The sequence below is a fragment of the Odocoileus virginianus genome, chromosome 11, assembly GCF_023699985.2.
Source record: "Odocoileus virginianus isolate 20LAN1187 ecotype Illinois chromosome 11, Ovbor_1.2, whole genome shotgun sequence".
In the NCBI taxonomy this organism is placed as follows: Eukaryota; Metazoa; Chordata; class Mammalia; order Artiodactyla; family Cervidae; genus Odocoileus; species Odocoileus virginianus.
The window spans coordinates 15707929-15726279 of NC_069684.1; the positions used below are offsets into that span (position 1 = coordinate 15707929).

Here is an 18351-nt window from a genome sequence, read left to right on the forward strand (position 1 = left end):
CCACAATTTCTTATGGAAAGGTTCTGAATGGCGGCACCGTATGTGTGTCGTGAAGAAGTTCTCATTTTACTAACGTGGTGTGTCCATAAGTGTGGCATTGGAGAGGCCTGAAGGGACCCAGGATATGCCCTGCCTCCCACTTCCAAAAAAAGGGCCTTTTAGGGAGATGTTATAGAATTATTAAAGTTATATCATAAAATGAACCGCATGATAAAGTCAGTTTCATATAATTTATAATTGATATTAATAATCATGTATGTTTGTAGTTGTTTCCAACTCTTTGTGACCCCATGGACTGTAGCCCACCAGGCTCCTCTCTCCATGGGATTCTCTAGGCAAGAATACTGGAGTGGGCTGCTGTTTCCTCCTCCAGGGGATCTTCCCAACCCAGGGATCGAACCTGTGTTTCCTGTACTGCAGGCAGATTCTTTACCACTGAGCCACCTAGAAATCCCATTAATAGTTGTACATTTTTGTTTTGTTTTTATTTTTTTATTGAAGTATTGTTGATTTACAGTGTTGTGCTAATGTCTGCTATACCGCAGTGACTCACTTATACACAAATACACATTCTCTTTTAATATTGTTTTTCCATTTTATGGTTTATCCCAGGAGATTTGGGTATAAATCTCTGTGCTATACAGTAGGACCTTGTTGTTTATCTATTCTAAATGTAACAGTTTGCATCTACTAACCCCATACTCCCAATTCCCCTTCTTCCTCCTCCCCTTCCTCTTGGCAACCACAAGACTGTTCTGCAACAGGTGTACCTTTTTCAAAGATAAATCAAGTTAGAAAGAAAATTCTATATTTGAACAACTCGACCAACAATGCCACTTTAATCGTACCATTTTTGTCCAGCTGTTTTCTGCCAGCCTGCTTGCACAAGGTCTGTTCCTATTGACACTTGCATAGTTCTGTATTACGATGCACATACATTCCTTCAATTATGGACTGACCCGCCACTATTGTATTCAAGTCATTTGAGCTCCTCCCTTCTATTCCCAACCCTTAGGCATTTTATTTATGCTATTAATCTTGTTTTGATTATGTGATAATTCACTTCAGAAAGAAGGTATTGGTCCTCCTTAAAGAGACTGCAAATGATAAAATGGAAGGAGCCAGAAAATCTCATAATGGGAAAAGACCTCCACAATTACTTGATCTAACCCTCCTGTTACAATTGATGAAACTGAGAACTAAAAGTTTAGGTCATTTGCCCAAGGTTCCACAGAGCTAGTGGCCGAGACAGCCGATGTCACGTCTGCTCATTCCCCGTCCCCTGCATCATTGGATGCTGCTGCCTTTGGCTCATTCATGCCTGAGTGAGTTAGCAGTGGTTTGGCAGGGGGCATGCATGAGCTTGAGTGTGTTCCCTTAATCTTTCAGTTTGCTGCCATCCAGAAAGGAGGATAGGAACATGAGACAGCAGAAAAAGAAGAAAACTGTGCCTTCTTGGCATGTTGGGAGACTCTGGAAACAGTTTAGACCTAGCATGTTTAGGAAACTGAAATCTCAGACCAAGTGATGGAGGCAGAGAATGACAGGGCAGGTGTTCCCTGCTATTTTCTCTGATCCGCTCCCCTTCTGCTCTGGCTTGCTCTCCAGTTCTCTGTTCTCAGGCAGGACCCTCAGCTCAAGATCTTGCAGAGTATGTTTGCAGTGTCTTCACCTTTGTGCTTTGCTTGTGCCTTTTCCTCTTTCTTCCTTCAGAGCCCAGCTCAGAAAGTCACGTTCTTCATGAGGGCTCCCCTGCAACATTCTATCACACTTGATGTCTCCCCTCCCTTGGCCACCCAAGCACATGGCCTGGGCACCTAGGTTCTGGCACCTCGATTATTTCAGTGCACTTGTTCTGTCCTCACCAATGTCCTCTACCCTCTGTTCTGCCCACTGCCCCCATAAACATCACGTGTCGTCAATCATAAACTTTATGAGGGTGGGGATGTGTCTTATTCATTTTTATATTATCGGTAGCACGTGGCAGAGACCCAGACCACTCAGGGCACTAAAGCTGAATGGAATATTGGCTGTGTGTTGTAACCATAGACCTGACTTTTGTTAGTGAAAAGTTGCTTGGGTTTTAGAGGCCAATTTTCAGACACGTCCAGTTTAATCTAGAAAATGCCATCTTCCACTGCCATAAATATCCCCCTGGCAGCTTGAAGGAATTTTAGCACCCTCCAAAGGTGAACATTTCTCACCTCCTTGCTAGTTAACTCTGCTTGTGTGTATACTGTGAACACAGATATCCTTAACCAGTTGTTTCAGGCTCAAGGTTGATCCAGCGGGTCTTGTCTCTGGCATGGGCTTAGTGGGGTCTGTGGTCTAATGGGAGTCTGGTCTGAGCACAAGTTTAATCAAAATGTTTGAGGTCTGGGTCAAATACCCATGGTGATGATGCTACAGTTCTGTACTCTGTAATTTAGCAGGTACGTGCTTAACTACACACTGGCTGGGTGGTACCCTGGCACCCTGCGGCACTCCCTAGTATTACTAATTGGAAAGCCTTTGGAGCCAATGAAATGCACTCAACATGCTGGTTGCTCACCAGAAGTGGCTCTAAGAGTCTGTGGCTCTCTCTGTCTTACGGGGAATTGTATAATGTAATGGGTTAAGAATGAGGAGTGTTTGGACAGAACTAGGTTAAAGTCCTGGCTCTACCACTGCTAAAGGAGTGGTGTAAAACAAGGTATTTAATCTCATTAAGGTTCATTAAAAATCAGTAAAGTGGAGTAATAGCCCACTTCATTGCATCATTCTGAGGATCGTATGGAATTGTGCATCTCTTGATAGTGTCGGATACATAGTGAGTGCTCGGCACATGCCAGCTCTTGGGAGTTGACTGTCCCATGTGCTTCGTAATAGATACTTAGCCTCTCTGGAAGCAATTCTTCATTGGTTCTGCCTTTTAGGCAGGAAGCAGTGCTCTCAAAAGACTAAGCTCAACCCACTCTACCCTCAGGGGAGCTCTGAGGTTTCCAAAAGAAGGATTTAGAATGTATAGTGAATGGGAGCTGCTACCACATAATGTTCTGTGGCAGCCTGGCTGGGAGGGGAGCTTGAGGGGGCACAGATACATGTGTGTGTATGGCTGAGTCCCTTTGCTCTCCACCTGCAGCATTGTTAACCGGCTATATGCCAATATAAAAGAAAACGTGTGTTTTTTTCTTTTTTTTTTTCAAAAAATGTATAGAGAAAAATGTTGTCCAAAGTCTTTTCAAGTACCTGAGACTGGAAGAAGGTCAGCGGATGTGTTGTGTCTACAGCAGGGACTCCATGGGTTAGAACACTGTAACCTCAGTGGGTCCCAAAACACTGTGAGCCGGACAGGAGCTGGGGCCTGGCTGGTGAATTCACCATTGAGGTCTTGGACAGAGCAAGCTGTGGGAGCCCAGACCAGGGCTACCTTTCTGATCTGGGCCTTCTTGGCACCCCTCCCAGCCAATCCATATAACACACATTTATGAATTCATTCATTCACCAAAGTTGTATTAAGCACCTGCTCTGTGCCAGGCTCTGAGCTCATGGGGTTTTCAGTCAAGTGGGGGAGACAGATGTCAATCACCTTGTGGCAGGAAGAGCACCAGAGTTCTGGCCTTCAAAGCTTAGTGTGCATTAGTCTCCCACGAATTGTTTGGTAGAACACAGATTCAAGGCCCACCCTCAGTTTCCGATTCGGTAGGTCTGGAGTGGGGCCCAATCATTTGCGTTTTCTAATGAGTTTCCAGGCAATGCTGACACTGTCAGTCTAGAAGCTATATTTGTTTTCTTTTTGTTTTTGTTTTTGTTTGTTTGTTTTTTATTTGGCTAGGTCTTAGTTTATTCACTAGGTCTTAGTTGTAGCACAAGTGATCTATCTTTGTTGTGGAATGTGGGATATTTTGTTGCAGCATGTGGAATCTAGTTCCCTGACCAGGGGTCAGACCTGTGCCCACTGCATTGGGAGTGTAGAATCTTAGCCATTGGACCACAAGGGAAGTCCCTAGAAACTACCTTTAGAGAACCTCTAGTACATAATGACGAAGTGTGATACTTTCTCTGGGGGAGAAATATTGGGAGTTCTGGGAGAGTCAAGTACAGGGTCTTCACTCAGACTGGAAGAGTCTTAGAAGTCCTCTCTGAGAAAAGCGCATTTAAACTGAAATCTGAAGGTGAACAGGAAGGAAAGAGTGGGGGGTCGATATGGGGGCCATGAGGAGGAAGGGTGCATGGTGAGTTGGAGCAAGGAGCCCAGCGTGGCTGGGGCACAGTGGGTGGTGCAAGAGCTGTTGAGGCAAAACCAAAGGGGCAGGAGCCAAGAGAGGTCATCAGGACCTGGTGGACGAGCAGAAAGGCTGTAGGTTACACGCTAAGTACAGTAGGAAGCCTTTGTTTAACGGAAAAATGGTACGTTCTGATTCAGGGTTTTAAAATGTGACTTATTACCACTGTGTGAAGAGGAGGAAGTAAATCTGGGATACTGTTTGGAAGTAAAATTGATAGCATTTGGTGAAGGATTAGAGATGGGAGAGAGAGGAGGAAAGGAAAATGTTAAGGATGATCCAAGGTTAAGTGGGATGGAAGAGCAGTGGGGCGGTTCTGATGATCTTCCTGAGAAAGGGATGCGAATTTTGTGTTCACACCAATGGACAGTTACTTAACTTTACCCCCCTCAGCCTTCCTCCCCCCTTTTCCTCTCACAACTCCATCTTCAAGCCAGTCTACACCCATCCATCTCTTCTAGTTAAGCTATGTGCTGGGACAGTAGATTATTTGAAGATGAAGGCAAGGCTCTGGCAAATTTGATCAAGCTTGGGTTCCCAGCTTGGCAAACCTAGTGGGAAGAAAGAAGAGCTTGCTCTATCCTTTCAAGCTTTAGCTTGAAACATTTACCAGAGACTGCTTGACACTGTCATCCTTATTTCACTATGACAACACTGAACCATGGAATAATGTGTCTTGCTCTCTGCCGGGGAGGGGAATGAAGCCACTTCCAGAGTGAGCGTTTGGGACATCCTAACTCCCAGGTATCTCACCAGGGCCTCTCGCTCAAGCAAATAGAAGTAGGTCATGAGCTGCAATTAGGGACCAGAACAGGATGTTCCCAGCTGGAGGCCTGAATACCAATGAGTGAAACTGGAAGTTCCCATAACAATGGTGATGCCACCTCTTTTTTGAGATCAGTAACCCAGTAATATGAGGGTGAGTCAACTGCTGCTTTGAAAACTTATGGTATTTCTTCATTTTCATGTCTCAGATTAGAAATGCCTGTGATACCATGGTTCCTTGGCATTTGATAGATTTTCAGATGATTTTCCACATGGTGATGTGGTCTTGGAGTTGAAGCCCTGGAAGCACCATCTCATCATGTGTCTTTCCCCGTTGTCCACCGCACTGTTCACAGAGAGTGGTGGGCTTTAAGGCTGCCATCCATGGGGTCGCAAAGAGTCAGACACGACTGAGTGACAGCACACACACATGCACGCACTAGAGCCTCCTGCACAACTGTAGAAGGCCAGCAGCTCTTCCAGTCCAACACGTTAGAACACAAGTTCCCAGTGCTCTATTCCCAGCCCTCCCTGGCTTGAATGCTGCCAAGAGCGGGGAAGTCACCAGCTTCTGGGGGCTCAGTCCTTTCAACCAAGACCCCAGACTGAAAGGGATAAACCAATCAAGATACTATCAGTGTACTTGTGTGTCTAGCGCCTGCCTGGTGGGTAAGGTTTTTTTTTCCCTAGGTGCTGCAGGGGATATGAGAGAAGTGAGATCAGGAATGGGTAGCTGGGGGCTTCCCTGGTGGTCCAGTGGTTAAGAATCCACTTTCCAAAGCAGGAGATGTGGGTTCAATCCCTGGTCTGGAAACTTAAGATCCCACATGCCCCAGGGCATACAGAGTCAGCATGCCGCAGCTAGAGAAAGCCCAAGACCTGCAACAATGACCCAGTGCAGTCAAAGAAAGAAAAAAGGAAAAGGAATGGGTAGCTGATTGTTTCTAAAGTTCTGCAGGGAAGGGAGGCTCAGACTTTCACAGATTCAGCCCTTTGAATCCTCAGCATCCTTGGAGCTTGTTTAGTCACCATTTTCTGTCTATCCGGGGTTCTGTGTGCTTGCCACTTTGATGAAAAGAGCTGAACCATGTAGCCCATGTGAAGAGTTGTGAGAGCAAGGTTGGGCCTATCTTGGAGAGAATAGTCTGCTATTAGGGCCCCATGAGGCTTTCCAGGTGGCGCTAGTGATAAAGAACTAGTCTGCCAATGCAAGTGACATAAGAGACGCAGGTTTGATCCCTGGGTCAGGAAGATCCCCTGGAGGAGGGCACGGCAACCCACTCCAGTATTCTTGCCTGGAGAATCCCAGGACAGAGGGGCCTGGCGGGCTACCATAGTGTCGCTATGATATGAAGTCTGATTGAAGCAACTTAGCACGCAGGGCCCCATAAGGCTATCAGAATGTCTGAAAATCCCACCATGTTATAGTATTGTCTCCAAAAGGTTCTATTATAATGCAAGTCATTTTAAATGAAATCTATGGCAGATGAACATAAGTGGCTGAGCAAAGAGCAAGACCCAAAGCAAATGGGCCCCAGGTGCTGGAGCGCTGATTTGGAGTATGACACATTGTTCTAAAGAGAAGAAGAGAAATTTTGCGTGATGGTAGGTCAGCTGGTAATAATGATGGAACATGGCTCTCAAAAACATTCCTCTCCCCCACGCTCAGTACAAGATTCCATGGGGAGATTTCATTGCCATTTTTGCTGACACAATTCTAAAAGTGAGACGTTTTCTCTCCCGATGCATCTTGAGCGAGCTCACTCAACGGTTCAAATCCCAGCTGTACCACTTAATAGCTTTGTGATCTTAAGTAAGGTATTTAATTTCCCTAAGCCTTAGTTCACTCTGCTGTAAGAAAGAGAAAATAATACATACTATTTGTAAAGATTAAATGAAATTACATGTTCTGTGTGGCATGTGGTAGACATGCAATCAATGGAAATTATCCTTTCTCCTTTCATTTCCTATTGCCACTCCCTCTAATGTGTCCATCAAGAACTCCTTCTACTCTGCTCCCAAGGGTCTTTATCTAGATTTCAAATCATTCACTCTATTCCGGGAGTTGAATTGTGATCAAGCCTTATAACACAAGTGAATTCTGACACATTAGCATTGAGCTTTGAAAGTCAAATGTGCATATTTTTTTCTTCTTTCTCTTTTTAATGATTTGCTTTTTAATTTTTTTTAAAGGGCAATAGTTAAGTTTACCTAAATTGAAAAGAAAAGAAACCAGTCTTTATAACTAGTCTATAGGGTGGTTCATTCTCAGAATTTCTCAATAGAGCAAGTCAGACATGTATATTTCTTACTGCTGCTGCTGCGAAGTCGCTTCAGTCATGTCTGACTCTATGACCCCGTAGGTGGCAGCCCACCAGGCTTCCCCATCCCTGGGATTCTCCAGGCAAGAACACCAGAGTGGGTTGCCATTTCCTTCTCCAACGCATGAAAGTGAAAAGTGAAAGTGAAGTCGCTCAGTCGTGTCCAACTCAGCAACCCTGTGGACTGCAGCCAACCAGTTTCCTCCGTCCGTGGGATTTTCCAGGCAAGAGTACTGGAGTGGGTTGCCATTGCCTTCTCCAATATTTCTTACTAAAGACACCTTATTAACATGTACTTCAAGTTACAAAGCTGTGGTAATAGAAAGAGGGTCCTTTTCTTTCCTTCTGTCTTCCTTCTCTTTTCCTTCCTTCCTTTATCAGCAAGTCCTCCAGCCTACAGGGTATCAAGTTTATCTCAGTTTTCCCTCCCAAACTAACCAAGGCTGACCACGATAGTTCTGGTCTCAGTCGGTGGGTGAGAACAGGGAACCCCTTGTCTTCCTGGATGCTCTGGGTCATGGCTCTTGCCTGCTGTGTGAGGGAGGGGACAAGCAGAAGGACCCCAGCTGTCTTGTTCTTCCATTTATTTCTTCATAGCACTTGTCATCCTCTGTAGTTGTCCTCCTCAGGAAGCAAGCTCCACGTGGGAGTTGCGCATATTCCGTGTACTTTTATGTGCTCAGGTATTTGCACAATGCCTGGTGCATAGGAGGAATTCTATAAATGAAGGGTAGATGAGTGCATGGATGTGTGTGATTGTGGGCTAATGGGGTGAGGTCACAAGGCAAGTCTTGAAAGAGCTATGCTCAGGAACCTCCAACTACGCTCTGCCAGGCACAGCAAGGATTGAGTTATGCCTCTTCTGGGGCTTCCCAGGTGGTGCTCGTGGCAAAAAACCTGCCCACTAATGCAGGAGATGTAAGAGATAAGAGTTGGATCCCTGGGTTGGGAAGATCCCCTGAAGAAGGGCATGGCAACCCACTCCAGTATTCTTGCTTGGAGAATCCCATGGACGGAGGGATTGATGGGCTACAGTCCACGGGGTTGCAAAGAGTCGGACACGACTGAAGCGACTTAGCACACGTCTCTTCTAAGGAGGGATGGTTTCTGTACCTTCTTCCCTGGACGGATGAGCCTCCCCGTTCTCTCTGCCAGGCTCCCAAGCAGCAAGGTCAAGGTAATTTTCAGCAGGAATTCAGTATGTATAAGATTGGCCAAAAAGTTTGTTTGGTTTTTGCCATAAGATGCTACAGACAAATCCAAATGAACTTTTAGGCCAACCCAATGTTTGATATTTCTTTCCGTCCCCGGGGTTTGCATTTGCAGTTTTGGAAATCTCATGCCCTCTTCACACCATCCAGATAGGGGATTTCTCCCTTAGCTTTTACATTCTGGACCCAGGCTCCCCGCTGCTGCGGTGGATGTTAGCTGTATCATTATTTTCTGTCACCAGGATCCTCAGCTGTAGACACAAACATACAACCGCACTGCTCTCGCCCACCCCGGAAGCTTGCTGGGTAAGTTAAACAGACAATAAAATGCAGACTTCAAACATGTCAGGGTGAAAGGCATTTAAAATTCTCAGCGGGGGCTGGAAAGAGAATGCTTTTAAAGTCTTTCCATTTCTTTCTCTTCCCTTGCCTTCAGCATCAGAGCTGCCGGAGAGTTGCCCTGCCCCTTCTCTATCTATGTGACCATTTAAGGATGACTGGTCCTTCTGGGAGCAGGCCAGGAGTTTGAGATGTTGATGCTGCCTGTGGACCCTTCTTCCAGGCTCCTCCCAGACTGCCCGATGGAGCAGAGGCACCTGAACTCGGCAGCAAACGTTGCCAACCCTGCTTCCAGTTCTACCATGCGGAAAGGTGTCATTGAGTTGATGATTCAGGATTGCAAACCAGCAGAGCTCTGTCCTTTGGGAGAAATATAACCCGTATGACAGATTTCATGTGGGCTATTTCTGAACACCAGAAAGCAGTGCCCAGGACAGTGTAGGTCAGAAAGCAGGTGAGCCAGGCCCCGTGGGTCCAGAGCCACTTGGCAGGGGTTTCAGTCACATTGCTCTCACTGCCTGCCTCGGTCCTTGCAGCAGATGTACTTCGGGCAGCCCGAGTCCTCACCATGTTCACGTCAGTGTTCCTTTCTCCTGGCAAGGACCTGACCCATGTCACAGGCTCGCCTACGCATGACGTGAGAAGAAACTCTAGCGACTTCCACAGATATGCTTCCTGGTGCTCTGCTGAGGCTGTCATTTCAAGGAAAAGTGATGCTTATGAGCTGATGAAAGGATCAGGGCTCAAATAGGGAATTCAATAAGTCAAGCATCACGATCCCACCAAAACCCAAGGCATTTCAGAAAGCATATCTTCCTTAGATATATCTGAGAGCAGGAGCTATGAAGGAGAGGGATTTGGGGTTTTGTTTTTTTAAAAGCAAAAGAACCTTGCTGAAATGCCCCTTATCTTACATGTGCCATGAAAGACCCTTTATTCCAGCTAATCTCCAAATTGTCCCGGCTGCAAGGCTGGCATAAGGTTTTATGCAAAAACATTTACATTTTCTCTTTCACTGCTCTACTCATCTCCTTTTATGTTTTCTATAATACTCATATTGGTACAAAGGTCTTAGGGGTAAAGAACATAAATATCTTTGTGACTCTAATATTTTCTGTGCTGGGCTCAGCTGCTTGTCCACAGGGGATCACATGGACGGACACTGAAGGTGAGGGAAGATGGAAATGGTTAACAGTAACTCACTCGGCATCGCCAGCATAAATTATTTCCATCCCCTCTGCTGCCTGTATGTGCACTCAAGTACTCCTGCATGTGAGCACACGTGAGCACATGCAGATTAGGGCCAAACAAGCCATGTTGCTTGTTATTTCAAAAGACTGAGACACCTCTACAGTGATCCCCCACCTTTTTGGCACCAGGGACCAATTTCGTGGAAGACACTTTTTTCCACGAATCGGGGCAGGGGGAGGGGATGGTTTCATGATGATTCAAGTGCATTGCATTTATTGTGCACTCTATTTCTATTATTATCACATCAGCTCCGCCTCAGGTCACCAGGCTTCAGATCCTGGAAGTTGGGACCCCTGCTCTAAAAGATGTCTTTGCTGGGGTTCCCACTGTTTTAATGGAACCTCAGGCTGAATTGAAAAGGAGAAAATGTATCACCCTTTTGGGAAAATGAAGGAACAGGTATTTTCTTTATAAGTCCTGTCTTTTCAAGAAAAGCAGATGAGGACAGATGTTTTGCAACAGGAGATGGAGGGAGGTATATCAGGAATTCCCCTGTGGATGATTTTCTGTGTACACCTCACTCACTCCTGTTGGCCTGAGTTGCTGGTTAAGTGAACTATGCTATCTCTCAGGGCACCGGCATGGGATTTTTAAAAAAAAAGGTTCAAGTCAACTGGTCTAAAAGAAAAGGATGTTTTGGGGTCCATCTACCATGAGGAGAATGGCAGCACTCAAGAAAAGAATCACTTCTGTTGAAATCTGGGATGTAATTGGAGCCCTGGCTACATGCTGATCAGCTGTGTTGCATCTTCAAAGAACAGTGATATTACAGTCATTCATATGTTCAAAAATATTTTTAAATAATTCCTATGTCCACTAAGTGCCTCAAGGACATAAAGGTAATAATAGCAAGCATTTTTAGAATGTTTAATGTGTATTGAATTTCCTAAGCATTTTCCATGTAATAATTTCTTTTCTCTAATTTAATCCTTTCAACAGTTCCATGAGAGAATTTCCATTATTTTCATCCCTGTTTTACAGATGATGGATCAGGAGTTTTTCTGTGCAGTAAGGATGGAACACTCATAGAGAAATTGATAAAATGCCAGGGGAAAGGACACAGGGATATATTATGGTAGTTTGTAGCAAGTCATATTTGTTGTTGTTCAGTCACTCAGTCACGCCTTACTCTCTGTGACCCCGTCAAGTGCAGCACACCAGGCTTCCCTGTCCTTCACTATCTCCCAGAGCTTGGTCAAACTCATATCCATTGAGTCGGTGATTCTATCTAACCATCTCATCCTCTGCCGCCCTCTTCACCTTTTGTCTTCAGTCTTTCCCAGCATCAGGGTCTTTTGCAATGTGTCAGCTCTTTGCATCAGGTGGCCAAAGTAGTGGAACTTCAGCTTCAGCATCGGTCCTTCCAATGAATATTCTGGGTTGATTTCCTTTAGGATTGACTGGTTTGATCTCCTTGCAGTCCAAGGGACTGTCTAAAGTCTTCTCCAGCACCACAATTAAAAAACATCAATATAATAGAATTATATTGTATTATATATATATAATACATATACTACATTATATATGTATTATAATACATATGTATTATATATGTGTATATATATTAATAGGAAGGAAAGATCACTTCCAACTGGGAAAATCAAGGAAGGCTTCATGGAGGAGGTAGCATCTGAGCTTGGTCTTAAAGGGTAGAGAATGTTTCTATATGTTTGACTCTTTGTCACAAGAAGAAAGGGAGAAAGAAATGACTATTCCTGGGGTGAGTGTGAGGTTTCAGGAATGTTCCAGACAGAGAACAGTAGGCAGAAACAGAGGTTGTAGAACACTGGGGGTGACAAGATGTTCATTTGTCTGGGGAACAGTGGGACAGAGGCTCGAAGATCAGAGGAGGGCCAAGTCAAGGCACATCTGGAGTCTGGACTCAACCATGTTGACCTTGGGAGCCACTGAAGGTGAAGATCAGAGTTAGCTGCTGATGTTTAGTCTGGTGGCAGTGGGTACAGTGGGATTGAAGGTTAAAGGCCTGGGGGGGGATCACAGTGAGAGGCCGTTAACGGTCCAGGTAGGGAAATTCTCTGGGTGGGATTGAAGGTTAAAGGCCTGGAGGGGATCACAGCGAGAGGCCGTTAAGGGTCCAGGTAGGGAAATTCTCTGGTGGTCCAGACATTTAGACTCCTCGGTTTCACTGCCGAAGATGCCGGTTCAGTCCCTGGCTGGGGACTAAGGTTCCACAAACTGTGTGAAACAGCCAAAAAAAAAAAAAAAAAAGGGAGAGAGAGAGAGAGAGAGAGAGAGAGAGAAAAGTCCAGGTGAGAGGCAAAGAGAACTGAGTCTAGAAATAGAATTGGGACTGGGAATCAGGACAGGTATAAGACATGGCGAATGATTGGACTGGGGGAGAAGGGAGTGAATGGGAAGAGTCAAAGATGATTTCAAGGGCTTAATAACTTGGTAAACTGAGTGATTTTATTGATGGAGACAAGTCAGCCAGGAGGAGGGTGAAGGGTGGGGGTGGCGGTGGGGAGAGGATGAGGTGGTGTATTAGGAGAGTAGCTTTAATTGACCATAGGCTGTCCAATGCAGGGCTTCCGCATTGGCTCAGATGGTGAAGAATCTGCCTACAATGCAGGAGACACAGTTTCCATCTCTGGATTGAGAGGATCCCCTGGAGAAGGGGATGGAAACCCACTCCAGTATTCTTGCCTGGAGAATCCCCAGGAACAGAGGAGCCTGGCGGGCTACAGTCCATGGGGGTCATAAGAGTTAGACAAAACTGAGTGACTAACACTTTCACAATTTCGTTTTTATCCAGGGGAAGGTTTCCATCATATGGAATCAGGAGATGGGCCTTGGGAGGGAGGATGGGATTGGATGACAGCTCTCACATTCCTTCTCCATTCTGGGGTTCTGAGCCAACTGAGCAGACCTGGAAGAGCTTGGGGGAGCTCCAGTGACCCTAGGATGGGAGGAAGCGCTGCCCAGGTCAGGCCTGGGCTCAAACCTTAGCTTCATCATTGCTAGCTCTGGGGTCCTGGGAAAGATACTTTGACTTTCTCAGCTTCAGTTTCCACATCTAGAAAATAATGTTTAAATGAGGCAGTGTATAAAGTGCTAAGTACAGTGCCTGGTATTTAGTGAGGGCTCTAAATATTCTGAATATTTTATTCTGTATCACCAGGAAGTGTTTCCAGAGCTTATTTATGTTTTCCATTCTCTCAAAAGGAAGTCTGAGTAGGCTGAAGGAGTTCTATCTCCAGCCCTGGTGGACTCCCAGGAGGGCCAGATGAAAGTGAGGTTCATTTTACTAATGGTAGGTGGCAGTAGAATTTTAAGGGAAATGAGATCCATTCCATTTTCATTAGGATTGGCATGCAGGAGAGAATTACTTAACTATGAGATCTAGTTTGATGTCATGGTCACAGTCAGAAGCTAGTCCTCACCAGATCCTGGGTGGCTCACAATTTGGGCTACAGAGTCAGATGAAGTCCTGGGATTGGGCCCTCAGATGACTTTCACTTACTACTCCCCTAACTCCCTGGTTCTCAGTCTGGGGCAGTTTTCTTTCCTGGGGAACATTTAACTTCTTTTTTATTTTTTTAGGCCTTGCTGTGTGGAATGCAAGATCTTAGTTTCCTAACCAGGGATAGAACCTGTGCCCCCCTGCAGTCTCAGCACGGAGTCCTAATCACTGGGCCACCGGGGAAGTCCCACATTTGAATGGGATAGGGAACTACCCGCATCTAGTGATAGAGACCAGGGATGCGGCTAAACATCTTACAACCTACAGGACAGTTCCCGTATCAAAGAATCATCCGATCCAATGTGTCAGCAGTGCTGCGGCTGAGAAAACCTACCTTAATCTACTCTTTTCTCATTCTTTTTTTTTTCTTTTCTCATTCTTAAAGCACCTACTAAGTGCCAGCTCTAAGCAGCATGCCAGCTCAGCTGCCCATTAACTATATGACCTTGGGCAAGCCCCTTAGCCAGGCAGAGAACCTCAGTTTCTTTGTCGGTAAAATGAAGACCCATCTTGCTTGAGCTCATAGCTTGTCATCAGGATCTAATGTAATAACCCATTTGCAGCCTTGGTGACCTCCAGCCCACCTCAGCTAAAGATTACACTCTAATAACCATCACCCACCCTTAGGATAAATTCATGTTGTTAGGTGGGGCTTCTGGGTCATGATCATTTTCCTCCCTCACCATTAGGGCACTTTCTGGGTGCGGTAATTAAACAGCAACCTGGCAGGTCATCCTTGGGTTAGTCTACCTCAGCCCAGCTTGGCTGGCCCGGAGGACAAATACCTGCCAGCATCCAAAGAGGGATGTTCACACCTAAGTCACCAGGTGTTTGGAAAGACTTCCCAGTCCGGCTCTTCCCAAGCAGCAGCTAACCAGAGGAGACAATGTCAGGATCCAAACGGCCATTGCACCAGCTGCTTCACCTCCTGGGTACCAATCAGTCAGCTGTGTGTACTTGAGGATATGTCTCCAGTGGTGGCCATGTGAGAGGCTGGCTTGCTAGCACAACTGTTTGCTCTTCGGCACTCCCTACTGGGACGCAGCCCCCAGGAAGGGAGAAGCCAGAGAGTCTGATTCACTGGGCTGAGGCCCCTTGCAAGGCTGATTGGCAGTGGACCCTAAGGAAGATGGAGGGAACGGCCAGACTTGCTACTCATTGTAATCATTCTGATCAGTCCAGCTGGCTCTCTTGATGTTCAAAGGACCACTCCCCTTTCATGTGTTTGTGCTTACAGGGTCTTGATTTTTAATGATAATAACTGCCTCACCTCCCAGGACATGACAGTGAGGTCAGGCATTAATGATTGCTTCCACCCTCTCCCTAAGGCAGGCACATCCCCTTCGCAGCCTCTCACCGGCTGCCTAGAAGACAAAGACGAAGATGCTCGCTCAAAAGGAGCTTCATTTTACTTGTGAGCATGGTAGCTCCCAGGTGCCAGAAAAGTTATCAAAAACACACTGTGTGACAACTGAGATAATCCATGTCAAGTGCTTAGAACAATGCACAGCACGTAGTTCAATTAGCATTAACCATTATCATTACCTTCCTCAGGATAATTCCATGAAGAAGTTATTGTTGGGACTTCCCTGGCAGTCCAGTGGGTTAAGACTCCACGTTTCCAATGGGGGGAGGGGTGGTGGGTTCGATCCCTGGTCGGGGAATTAAGATCCCACATGCTTTGCAGCATGGCCAAAAAGATTTTAAAAATCAAATAAATAAAATAAAATTGAAAAAAAAAAGAAGGTATTGTTATTATCCCAACTATAAGCACAAGGACGTTGGAGTTCAGACAAGGTGAATCTGTTACCCAGGGACTTTCAGCTTGTGAATGATGGCTCAGGATTTGCATCCAGGGTTTCTCTGAGCTGGGCTTCTTCACACAGGAAAGCTGTTAACTCTAAACTCTTTTCAAAAATGCCAAAAGGGATTCAGCAATGTTCTCCAAGCACGTACTCTGGATGTCAATCCCTGAAGATTTAAAGCAGCAATTTCTGGGAGCTGCTGCACCTACCCTTCGTGGGACCTTGGCAGAGGGCTGGGGGAGAAGGGGCAACTGGCGGGACCCTTCAAAGTCAGCCGGCAGGGAACAAGAGGCCCTGGAGGCCCTTGGTCCTGATCCCCGCAGACATTTCCTTCTGTCTTCGCAATTCTGCCCTCCCCATCGGTCTTCTTTGCCTGAAACGGGGCAGGGCAGTCTCCAAAAGGTTACTTGGCCAAATCCTCTGACATGGGACAGTTTCTAGTTACTTCCTGCTCTTTCCCAAGGCCACACTGCCTCACTAGCGGTCAGCTGCCCCTGCTCCTCCCCCACAACCCCCTGAAGCCAGATGCTCCCTCCGAAGCTGTGAGGTTAATCACACCGAGCTCCCCGAGGTCAGCTAAGTCGAGGGGCGGTTTCCAGACAATCAGAATGCACTCTGGAGACCTGACTTCTAGTAGTAACTTTCCCGTTTGCCAACTAAGGCAATAGTAATAGCAAGCATTAATACAGGCTTGACAAAACAGTTTCTCAGACCTTATTCTTTGATTCTCATAAGACCAGGAGAGTAATCAGGACAGATTCTCTTATGGTCAGTTTATGGAGAGAACCAGAGGTTCAGTTAAGCACTTGGCCAAGATTGTGCTTCTAGGTGAAAACCAGGACGTGAAACCAAGATTTCCTAATTGAGATTTCAATGCTATTTCCACATTATCACCTCTCTCCCTTTGTCCCTCTTTTCCCCCATTCCCACCTTCACACGCACACAAAACGAACCTCAATTTTTTTCATGTGTAAAGAGAGGGCATTTGGAATAAGTGATCTCTGAGAACGCTCTTAGCTCTGTTTTCTGATGAATTGTTATTCATTTGAAGAACTCAGAGTTCTGATATTTGTATCAGGGTTATAAGCTTTCAGATGTATTCCTACTCTTCTATCTGTATCCTGTAACATTTTCATTTTCTGGTTCACAGTATACACTTTCTTTTTTAAAAACTTTAAAAAAATCTTATATTGAAGTATACTTAATTAACAATGTTATGTTAGCTTCAGGTATATGGCAAAGTGATTCGGTGATACATATACATGTATTTATTCTTTCTCAAACTCTTCGCCCATTTCAGTTGTTAGGAATTTTGAGCAGAGTCCCCTATGCTATACAGTAGGTCCTTGTTGGTTATCTATTTTAAATATAACAGAATATACACTTTCTTCAGGAAGGGGACCTAGATGAAATCAGTAATAAGACAGCTACCAGTTTATTCCTTATATTTGGAGAGCAAATAAGGAATCAGTGTGTACATGCTCCAGCTGCCCCATTCCTTGGGCGTGAAAGCTCTGAGCCCAGCACAGCTGCTCTCTGAGCAGAGAAGCCTGGTTTGTGACATCTTCCAGCATCATCCACGAGGCGCTTAGATCTTTGGAGAACGGCAGTAAGAGTGCAAATGGATAGAGAATATTGATGGTTTAAGGTATCTAAGTGATTAAGAATTTAAAAATGGAGCAGGAAATGATTGTTGCCAACAGAGAGCTTCAGTTGAATCCTTGGTCCATTACTCTTGAAGGGATAATGATAATAGCCCACAGACTGATGGCAGCTCTCAATTATAGATGCTTCTCAAACATACGGTATTTTTCTTGCCACAGAGAGGAGGTGGTTAAGTTTATTGGTAGTGAGAAAACCTAGATCCAGGACTTTTTTTTTAGTAAATTACTTACCTCTTTATTTCTTGGATTTTTATTTATACCATCTATGTTGTAATAATAACACTAAATAATATATCAAAAATTGATATGAGGATTTAAAAATTAAAAACTTAATTTGTGTTTTTTCCCCTTATTTCCTTCCTTTCATTATCTCATTCTTTTTCTCATTGTGGAAATCTTTTTTCCCCTCATCCTTTTCACTTTTGAAAACAGATGTAAAGTTTACATAAAGGAACAAGTTTAAATGTACAATCCAGTGAATTTTGATAAATAGATACACCTGTGTAACTAACTCCCCAGTCAAGATACAGACAATTTCCATCTCCCCAGAAAGTTTTCCTCATGCCCCATTCCAGGCAATCCTTATCCTCAATACAAAGCCATCATTCTTATTTCTATCATCAGATTTTAGTTTTGCATTCCTGAACCTCATGTAAATGGAATTATACTTTATATATTGTTTTGCATTTGGCTTTCTATGCTCAGCATGATGTTATTGTGATTTGTCTGTGTTCTTGGGAGTAGCACAGTTTATCCTTTTTTACTGCTGAGTACTATTCCATTATATGAATACTATATAATCTGTTGATTAACATTTGGGTTGCTTCTGATTTGGGGCTATTGTGAATACACTTGCTACAAACATTCTTGTGGAAGTATTTTTGTGGACATACGATTTTGTTTCTCTTTGGTAAGTGCTTATGAATGGAATTTCTGAGTTACACAATACGTATCTGTTTAACTTTATAAAGAACTTGCAAATCGTTTTCCAAAGTGACAGCCATTTTACAGTCTCATCAGCAATTTATGAAGGTTTCAGTTTTCCCACATCACCACCAATACTGGGCACTGTCAGTCTTTTAAATTGTCAGTCTTCTAAATGTTACAAAGTGATGTGAAATATAACTAATGGGGGATAGTCAGTGAGGAGTACATGAGACCTTTCTGTACTCTTTTTGCAACTTCCTATAATCTATGATTATTTTCAAAATAAAAAGCTTAAAAATATGTATTCAATATATATTCAAGT

The 18351-nt window shown here is 44.7% G+C and overlaps 1 protein-coding gene and 1 long non-coding RNA gene across 7 annotated transcripts in view; both read left to right on the top strand.

Annotated features, from left to right (window-relative positions):
• The window catches only part of NMNAT2 (nicotinamide nucleotide adenylyltransferase 2), a 207342-nt gene that overhangs the window by 100023 nt on the left and 88968 nt on the right, over nt 1-18351 (top strand). The window lies entirely within an intron of this gene.
• LOC139037367 (uncharacterized) lies at nt 8413-12391 on the top strand. Its single transcript, XR_011490143.1, has 2 exons — nt 8413-8868; nt 8999-12391. It is a non-coding gene; the product is annotated as an uncharacterized lncRNA (long non-coding RNA).